The 10,836-nt window shown below is 41.5% G+C and overlaps 1 non-coding gene across 1 annotated transcript; it reads right to left on the bottom strand.

Moving 5' to 3' along the window:
* Nucleotides 1-5,712: 5,712 nt before the first annotated feature.
* On the bottom strand, nucleotides 5,713-5,784 carry TRNAH-GUG (transfer RNA histidin (anticodon GUG)). The gene has a single exon. It is a non-coding gene; the product is annotated as a tRNA-His (tRNA).
* Between the last annotated feature and the right edge of the window lie 5,052 nt (nucleotides 5,785-10,836).

Genomic DNA, 10,836 nt, shown 5'->3' with positions numbered 1-10,836 from the left:
ATGAAGCTTGATGAAGGTGTGGAAAGCAGGGATCGAGTTATAGAGAACTATCTCCGTCTTCGAAACTCAACTCGGAACCTTCGTCGACGTGTCGATCATTTCACTCACCTCCCCATGGGATATAATGCAAGGCAGCGCAAGCGCAAGCCTCTCAGTCTTCTTTCCAAAGATGGGGGGCTCGCAAGCGACGTGTGCGTCGAACAAGGTAATCACAGCTTCAAAACTAGCATTACATTCTTTTTTCATATAGTTATGTCATTGACTCTGTACTATGTGATGTCTAGGGAATGTGCTAAAGCAATATTAGGTTGTTCCAATACTGAGGAGTCTATCCTTGAGCACATTATTCCAGAGCAGAAAGTAATCAATATGATAACCAATCCAGCAAATGGTGCGTTGCGTGTGACAGGATTCAAAAGTATTTTCTCAAGGAATTCGAGCAGATTGTCAGTCCCGTTGACATGCTCACTGTGTGCGACACAGCAAGTATCAGTGATAAGGGATACAGGGCTTTGTATACTTGCATCACAACATGTCTACGAGGCAAAGGAATGACATCTATACTTCCAACACCATACAGTATAGTTATGGCAAGGAAGTCAGCAAACAACAATATTGCCGACTTGCTAGGCGGCTACAGATGGGTGGATGGTAGCTTGCCAATGTCAAATTCAAAAGATTTTGCTTACAACAAGTTTAACAATGTTTACGTCGAGGTGGAGGCACTTCAACGAGCTATGATTCAGTTTTATGATATGACATTAGAGGAGACGGATGGAAAGGCTATATTTGTCCTCAAATTGGGTTGTAAAGGGCCAAAGGGTGGAACGTACAAGTCTGATGCTCATGAGCAGGGCATTGAAGCGAAAGAGCTTAGACGGCGAAGATGAAACAGGTGATGCAGAGAATAACTTGCACACAAAGCGACGCAAGCAAGATTACTTTGGAGTGCAGTCTGAGAAGAACATATGGTGGCAGGCGGCATGGACCCTTCTGCACGAGGACCATGACAGTCTGAGGTGGTACGTCACCCGTACAGGTATTCAAGGAGTGATACACATGCAATCAAATGGTGAAGTCTTGCATGTGCCTGGCACTGGTGACTTTGAAATAGAGTGGCACCTTGGTGGTGATCTCAAGACCCTCAAATGCATGTTGGGAACTAAAAGCGGTGCTAACACTTTGTTTCCATGCATCTTTTGTTGTCATCCAAGGATGCCAAGTGTCGCAGTGGGGAAGGCCAAACAAGCAACCAAGGTGAAAGGTCGTAACAAGCAGGCAAGTGCAAAGGGCTCAAATCAATTACAAAAAGGGAAGGGTATGCACATCTGGCTCAATGGAATTATGAGCTGCAATCAAAGCAAGGCACCATCTCGCGCAGAGGAGGATGCTACTTGGAACCCTATTCTTTCAATTCCACTGTCGCGAGTACATGTGTGTACCTTGCACGCAAGACTTAGAATTCTGGACAAATTGTTGATGCTCCACATCAATTATGCTTGGAACATGGAGCCAGAGTCACGGCGAGAACAGTGCATCCAAGAGCTTGGAGTTGTTTTATCATCCGTGGGGCTTCACGCAGGTGCTGTCACCCTCTCTAAGGATCGCAAAAACCCATCAAGTACCCAAGATAACCCTAATAAGATATGTATGGGTGGTGCAAAAGCAAGACACCTGCTCTCAAACTATGGTGAGGCTCAAAGCCATACACATTTTGAATTATGGAAGCAGATTTGTGATGTAACAACCTATCGAGGCAATGAGGCGACACTAGGATTGAAGCGTGCACATGTGTGGGAAGCTTGTGAGAAGATGATGAGGCTTCTTGAGCGCCCGTATCTTGATGAAGCAGAGATAGCTACATTCAAGACTTCGATTGACAGATCCACAGAAGAAATGATCGATGCTTGGGGGGAAACTCATATAACACACTACATGCATATTCTCTATGCGCACAGTTCCTTCTTTCTAGATGAATATGGGTCTCTTGCACTCTGGAGCAACCAAGGCATGGAACGATCACATTACCAAGCCAAGGCGGCCTATTTTAAGAACACGGATCATGGCAGTGGCAAGGTTCGCAGCATTGCGTTTCACGAAATGTTCAATTGGTTTTACTGTGCACTTACTGGGAGAAAGGTCCAAAAGCGAGCCGGAAATTTGTCTTTGAGGCGCAAAATCATGAAGGTGGTAGGTGCAAGGCGAAAGAGAAGGGTGCAATGCGTCAATGGCACGTGAAAGAGCGAGGCAATGGCACAGTGGTCGACAAAGAAATGGTCGCGTGTGGTTACCCACCCAATAATTCTTGTTCGCCACTTTTTGGCACGTTCATTGTAAATTGACTTTTTTGTAATTTTGGCCCCCTATAAATATCAAAGTGAGTTTTATTGTCATTTTTAAAAGTCTTGACTTGTGAGCTCTCTCTCTCTCTTCCTCTCCCCTTGACTCTCCCTCTCGCGCGCGCTCTCTCTCTCTCTTTCTCTCGCTCGTGCACTAATATCTCACGCACATGGAGCCCCCAAATGATCCTCCCTCCAATACGCAGGATGACATTTTCAAAGACCTTGGGCCCTTACCCACCGCACATAGAACTAAAATCCCAAACATTTACCCACAAGCCCAAATGGATCTGGAAGCTGAGCGTGTGAGGCTTGAGCGAGAGGCCCAAGAAGCCCAAGAACGCCAAGAAGAGGAGAGATTACAGAAAGAAGCAGAGGACATGGAGGCAGCTGAGAGAGCAAGAAAAGAAGCCGAAGAGACCGTCAGAAAACAGGAGGAGGATGAGAAAGAAAAAAAAGTAAAGGAATGACAACTTATCTTTTGTTCTTTGCGGGTTTGTTGGGCGTCGAATATGGCTCGTAAAATTTTAGCAATTCGGTCATCCTCAGCGTCCAAATCCTACAATCGTTTGTCATGGTCTTGTAATTGGCGTTCAGCATCTTGAAGTTGTTGTTGCAACAAATAAATTTGTTGTTCCGGAGTAGCCTCGGGTAAAGGAGTATCCATGTCGGGATCATGTTGCAACAAATCGTCACTTGATGATGGCATGTGAGTGGAGACGTTGGATGGGATGCTCCTTGTTTGTCAATTTTCCTTCAAATAGAGAAGAGAGAGGGAAAGATTGAAAGATAACTCGTTTGCTAATTTCCCTTCAAATAGAGAGAGAGAGAGATCATGTGCTTTTTTATGTGTGTGTGTGTATATATATATATATATATATATATATATATATATATTCTTCTTCTTCTTTCTTAAAAATATACTGCAGTGGTGTTCTCTCTTCGCCGGCTGCCCGTGTGCGTTGTTTCGTGTTGTGGATGGCGCCCGATTACTGTGGGTTGTTGTTCTTGACGACTTCCTGTTGGCGTGCTCTCCCCCTTTAATGATGGAAACTTAGGTTCTGATCTCTCACGTGGGATCTGGATTCTGTATTGGCCGTTGTTCCGGACGCCGCTATCTTGCAGAAAACGACACTGGCAGACGTTGCGTGTTGCTTGTTATCCCTCCAAAGCACGTGGTTGTACACCCCCGTCTCTGTTGTGGCTGGGTAATTGTGATGCGGCTGTTGCTGGTCGCCGATATGGTTGTCCTCGTGTCACCGCCGCCTGTGACGTGGCACGACTTGTTACCTTGGCTTGGTTTGCGTGATACTTGTCACACGGCTACAGTTATTGCTATTATGTTATAGGCTGGCCTCGTGTAGATCTGAAGATAGACTCCTTCCACAAATTTCAAGGAAAAGAGATGGAAACCATTAGTTAATATCTTTGTACGTATACCAATGCTGTCAATAAACCACCATAACCATAGCCTCTATGCTTTTCAAATAAATAAAGCAACTATGCAAGACCAAAAGAGTGGGTTCAATCTCCCCCTATGAGTGAGTGAGTACTCTTAGTCATGCATGTAGTTATGTATTAGCAAAAAGCAAGTGCTCACAAATATAGCTTGATACATTCTACTTTGGGCCATTAATATCAAAAAGTAACTTGGTCCTCAAGCTAGTTTATTTATATTAAAATTGCAGCAATTTAATTAAATAGAACTATGGGTGGGCGACCATCATCGCATATCAAAATACGACAGTCGTGCACCGGCCAAAATCCATTGCACCCACGCTACTCCGTGCACTGATCTGCTCACCAAAAACACAAGACATTAAATCTCGCTTATCCGCCCAACATGATGCGACCACTACTCCACGCTCTCACGCGTAACTAGTCACGACCATGTGACAAATGAGCATACCACAAATATCATATAAAATATCAAATAATTCCATAATTAATTCCATAATTCTGATTTCCATAACAAAACTTGCAAAGCCAAAACAAGACCCAAAATAGCCTCGAATCTAAATTTTGAAATCACTAAGGTCCTATAGGCTTCCCACATGATATACCACACCTCTGCTTCCGTGAAGAGTGGATCAAGATGTGACAATGCACCTTACTGTTGTGTCTGCCTACTGCTCTTCACTAACAGCTACCTACAGAGATTTGCTTCCAAATCAAAGGAAAAGAGACGGAGTTACCCTTACCGCGTACACACGAACCGATGCTCTAATACCATGAGAAGAATGCAGGGAAGAGGGTGAGCTTGAGCTTCTTGTAGGCAAACATGCACACACAAGAGTAGACAAGCACACAAGAGAGATGGATGGCTAAATTTTCTATATGCTCTTCTCTTCTCTATAAACATAACATAAAGATAAGAGTGCATACTATAAGAGAAAGTACTCTCCTATTATAACATACAAATGGTCGGTCCATAGTGTGAATTTGACTACATGAGATGGTGCTATAGCAATGCTATAACTCTAGTGAACCAAAGTGGCTATCACACAGCCTGTAAACTATTGGCGATATATCACATATAATCTCACCAACCATGCTAGTGGCGTAAGTGCAGAGCTGTTATCTTGGCATCAATATCTCAATAGCAGCGACTCCCACACCCCTCCCACCTAGCCACCCAAGGAGCAGACATCTTTAACCATCCACATATGGGGTAACACTAAGGAGTCCAAAAGGAGAGGGAAGGAGTTAATTCCAACACTTATAAGAAGCTTGAAAGTCTGATTCTCTACATATAACAATGATAAAAGAGCGAAATGGCCACATGTTTGGAAAGGGAACCCCTCCTAGTATGCTTGATAGAGGTACTCATTTACAAGACCAACCTCCCCCAACGAGGTACCATAATCTCACTCTCTTTCCAGCCATGGAGCTTGTCTATACTCTCCTAACCTGGCCCAATATCCTTCCTAAGCACCCAATGAGTCCAACAAGCCCTTTGTACTAACACCATAGATGCACCTAAGTTAGGTCCATGCACATCTAATTACTAAATGGTCCTAAAAGAAGCATCTACCAAATTTGACTTGCACACTTGCTAAAGCATTGATTTCTCATTAACATTCTTCTTCTTGTAAGGAGATGTAAGTTGTAAAAAGCATTTGCTGGTTAGCAAGATACTTTATCACTGTAAAAATTGATTTAATAGAATCTATAAAATTTAAGGTATTTTAGTTGCAATTTAGCTCAAATTTTGAAAATTTTCAAGATAACCCTGTAAAATTTGTTGACGAAAATATCTTTTGAGAGCGACCATACTCCACACCCAAACCTATACGTTCGCGGTGATGACTCCACACCCAAACCTATACGTATACGTTCGCGGTCAGAGCAAACGATGACTGATCGTCAAAACTGTGGCTGCTGGGATTCGAGCCCAGGTCTCCACGGCCACAACGTGGAATTCTAACCACTAAACTACAGCCACCTCACATGTTTATCATAGCCAGTTTTTATTAATTATCACAATATTTGTTGAAACAACAATGACAGATCCTAGAGAAACGACTGCTACACATGTATTTTTAACTACTGTCACGAAGTCACCAACGGAGGATTCAAGTTCCAATTCATTGGTGCCAAGTTTTTTTTGGCTTTTCAACTATTTGTATATTTCCTAAGGTCTGTTTATGTAAAGTATCGAAACTGGGGTGGAAGTAACCTAGGGTTTCTTGCTTGTGGGATGATGTGGTCACTTAACCAAGAAGAGAGATTTGTGCTACGTGAGGTTGAGGAGTCACGAGTGTGTTTGGGACAGTGGTAGGAAATTAGAGTTGACAATTATATACAAAATCAATAATGGAGGTTAGAAAAGGAACTTCCTGCCACACAAAAAAAAAAATTAAAAAAAACTCGGTTACCAAAGGTTTTGTATCGAGGAAATGTGCAAGTTAGGCACATGAGTACTTGAAATTAGATCAACTTAACAAAGGGTTAATAGTGATTGTATACAAGCAGACGATACTAAATTTTTTAGAGAGAGAGAGAGATGGAATTTCAAAAACAATAAAGATATAGAAGATTAAATTCATAAATAAGGAAAGAAAAAGATGAATGGAGGAACACAGATAGATAAAATAATCAAACCACATGAGAACTTTTAAAAAGTATAGAAGTGGCGTAAGTCAAAATAGGTAAATTTTGGGTATCAGGGTACCAATAAGATACTATGCCAAATCGGCTGCTCTAGTAAAGGAAAAATTGGTGTGAGAGAGAGAGAGAGAGAGATATGGTGTGTGTGTGTGTGTGTGTGTGTTGGGGGCGGGAGGGGGCGAGAGGTGTGAGGGTGCGCTCGCGAACGCCTCTACAGAACCACCTTCTGCCGGGTGCCCACTCTGTAGCGCCCGTCTTCGCCACTTCTACTCTGTTCCTATGCACTTGATGTTCATGCTTTCATACACGTGCATCTCTGCGTGGGTGGGTGTGTGTGTGGTGTGTGTACAAGCGTACGCTGTGCTGTTGGTATTTGATGTGACCACCTTCCCCTCTGACATGACATCTCGCATCTTTGTGCTGTCTCTCTTTGCTCTATTTTTCCTCTCTACTCAGCACCTGCTCCTCGCTTTTCTTCTATGTGTACAACTGTGTGTGTGGGGGGGCGGGGGAGGCGGTTTGTGTACAACAGTGAACAACTGAATCTCTCTTCAGTGCGTGGTACTTGTCTCCGAATCAATTGGTTTCAGACCAGAATGTGAATATTAAGGTTTATCATCATACTCACAAGAATGATGAGCACAGGAACAAGGTTCTCTATTCTGAAACTTGGCAAATCTCTCCAGGAGTGATCTCCTAAGGAATGTTTTGTTCACGATATGCTGATTGATGACTTTGTGGATAGTATGCTGCAGTGGTTTTTCTTCCAAGCAAAATGCCTCTTGTGAATGAGGTGGCACAATGGCCCAAAATCAGAATTGCAATGGCACAATGGATAAAATCAGAATTGCAAGGAAATGTAGTTGATGGTGTGTATTGGGATGCCATAGTTTTGTTGCCCCGAAAAAGACTTTCAAGACACCTTTGTACAAAACTTGTAATTGGACCAAAACCCAAGAGAATGTAGCTCATACTGTAAATTCTTTAGTTGGTGGCTAATGTTCACAATGCAAAAGCGAATCCCATTGCCAATGTGGTCTCACGTAATTGGGTTCAAGTTTGTACTAGAGGTACTCAGCTCTTTGATAAGCATGATGTTATTTGGAATGTATTACTGGATCCAGGGGGATGTGCACATACGGATGAGAGTTAAATCCCCTTATTTCTCTATCATGTACAGAAGATGCTTCCAATAAAGTGTGTTGTATATAATGTTTAAGGTATTTGCAATCCTCATAAATCGAGATGTGTACGGGATTATGTACATATGACGAGACCAAATATAGTTTGTTTGCAAGAACACAATTAGCATGAATATGGTGGCCAGATTGGCCATTTTACTGGATATGACATTTTCTATGCAAGAAACAAACAATTCTCAAGTATTGCTTTTCTTTTGTGACATGAACTAGAGCCAACATTGGAATATACTGATTCATTGGGTGAATGTATGATTGTGCAATGTATTTGGCAAGTGAAATTTTTCAGTTTACGAGTGCATGGATCTCAATCTTCCCATGAGCAACAAAGGATTTGGAATTTCTTCAATTCCTATCTCTAGTTGACAAATGCTTTTGTTTGTGGAGATTTTAACAACTCTCCACAAAGGAAGGATAATACATATGGCTCTTCTCATATGTTACATGTTGAGCATCAAGCTTGGGACAAGTTCATTTTGCAAGCACATGCCTCTGATCTTTGGCTTTCTACTATGCGTGGAATTCCAGGATTCACTTATAACCATAATGCTCTTACTCAACAAATGGTATTTGTTACACACTCGATAGTATGAATCTTTCTCATGTAATCTTTGGATTGATTATACCTCAACACTCTCTGATCATACACCGCTTTTTCTTAAATTGTACGCATCCCATTGTTGACATGAATCTGCTTTGAGATATGATATGTCTTTCATTGAGGAAGAGTTAAACACATGCGTCATATGGCATGGGACATTGGAAGCCACCTAGTTGGGATGGTCTGATGGTTGAATTCTTTGTTGCCTTCTGGATGAGCTTAAACTTCAGATCTTGATCATGATTAATGTTGCATGGAAGACAAGATGTATGCCTACTTCCTGGAAAGAAGGCCTTGTGACTTTGGCACCTAAAAAAGCATTGGGAGAATCCATTAAATGATTAAGCAACCAATCACATTAATGATTAGCAACCAATCACATTAATGCCAGTTATCTTACAAGTTGGTAGCTAAAATGCTTGCAAATCGTATTGGTGGCGGACTACTTTTTCATGGTTTCCATCCACAACCATATGGTTTTGTTCCCATAAGATAAATTATGGATAATATTGCTAATGTATATGTGACAATAGAATACGGAAAATATACTTATCCGGACATCCTTGTTATGCAATCGGATGTAGCAAAAGCTTTCGATACAATTCAATGGGACTACATAGCTAAGGTCATGGCTGCAATGGGCATTGGTCGTAAAATGCAACAAGCTATTTTTCTGTTATATCAGGATAGTACTACCCAGAGTGTTTTGGGTCGTGATCTCTCATCAAAGTGGACATTACAAAAATTTGTGCATAAAGGATACCCTCTTAGTGCATTACTCTATGTGATTGTCACACATTCGCTTTTGATGTATACTCCACAAGGGGCAATTACCCAATGGTTCGCATTTTGTGGCCCAGGCCTATGCAAATGATTCTTTGTTCATGCCCAAAAATGATCCGAATGATAAGTGCATCATGAGAACTTTGGAATTATTTTGTAAAGCAACTGGTCTTATATCAACTTTTCTAAGTTTAAACTGCTTCCGTTGACTTCTTATGACTAGTATGCACTTTTATGGCCAGGAAAAATTATTCTATCAGACCACCTAGTTAGACATTTGGGATATCCACTGGCATGGTATATGCTTATACACAATGCCATTCGTTGGGTATTGAACAATTTGAAGGCCAAGCTAGCATACTTTCTACATGGCCTTTACACGTGCGTCTAAGAATTGTTCAATCGATCATTATGGCCTATGTGCAATTTTACTTGCCGTTGTTGATTTGGCCTAAAACTGATATTGATACTTTTATGTTTAATGCCTTGGAATTGTTGTGGAAAAACGAAAGCACTGCGTCTTCTAAGATGATCTTTGGTCTACACACCTAAAATGCGTTGTGGACTAAATATACTTCATCTGCATTAACATCTTTTTGCATGACAGGCCACCATGATTCCCACTTTTTTCAACTTCGGGAGCCATGGACCATAATACTTACAGACGTGTGTTTTCATCAAGACTAGAGCTTATGGCAATTGGCACCTCTCTCACTGGGAAGCAGTGCTTATTAAATTTGAAGGAAAATTTCTAGGATGCCCTTATGCATTTTGCCTTCTTCATGATTGGAAATTAGCTTTGTCTTCTATTTACTAGCATGGTAGAGATGCACTTGACTGGAAATTCTTTTCGATTGGAAAGCATTCATTGGTCTTCGGTGTTTCCTCAACCGCTTGCAATACAGGAACAATGAAAGGCTTGCTTTTTGGCCTCCACTGGAGTTAGCACTGTGGCAAATGTCGTATCAAATGAGGGATTTGTGTTGACTTTCCCACAAGCCTGTCTGAAACACAATTTGGGTCTACATTACAAGCAAGTGTGAAAAACTATTACTACGCTATTGCGGCCATCCCACCCTTGGATGATCAAGATAAACTTCATGATTGGCAGCTTGGTGGTCATACCAGTTCTCTTCGATTGGAGACAAGTAATGTGGAAAAGTTGTTGGTTCCTTCCCTATGGATCCAACCTCATGGCAATACTTTATGGGGATTGCATAAGAATACTAAATGGTGGAAACAAAGGCTTCAACTAATTTGACGTTGTAAGCCACCTCTCCAACGTCTATTCTTATGCAAATGGCTTGTGGGAATACTTCCAGATTTCATTTTTTAGAGTGATAGATGTATAGATGTTAACTTCATGCAAAGTCTATTTCACATCTTTGGCATTGCAAGAAGCCCAAGAATTTCTTGCAAGCACCGACTCACAATCTCCGAGGACATTTTTCCATCCTTGAAGAAGAAAACTCTTCTGGATTTTTGGTGTTTTGCCATCTTGCATCATGATCTAGATGAGATAATGGACACTCTTGAGTATTCGGAAGGTTGGGAACCATATCATGTTTCGACGAGCTTCTCTAATGCTTATGCTTTCTTTCGTGCCAATCTTCACCAGTCCCTACATGATTGTCAAAAGCTGGAGGTTATTGATACCCCAACAGTTTAAAGTCTTTTTCTTTTGTTACCAGCTTTCTTCCTTGGATAGGACTGCTCTGAAGTACATTCTCCTCATGTATATTGCTCCCTAGTAATAGAACACTGGTTTTTTTCTTTTTTTTTTAAGAGAGACAGAGACACACAC

The sequence above is a fragment of the Cibotium barometz genome, chromosome 30 (assembly GCF_041138505.1).
Source record: "Cibotium barometz isolate CiBa-2024 chromosome 30, ASM4113850v1, whole genome shotgun sequence".
NCBI classification, from domain to species: Eukaryota; Viridiplantae; Streptophyta; class Polypodiopsida; order Cyatheales; family Cibotiaceae; genus Cibotium; species Cibotium barometz.
Note: the sequence above shows the minus strand (reverse complement) of the source record. Positions and strands in the feature narration are given on the sequence as shown.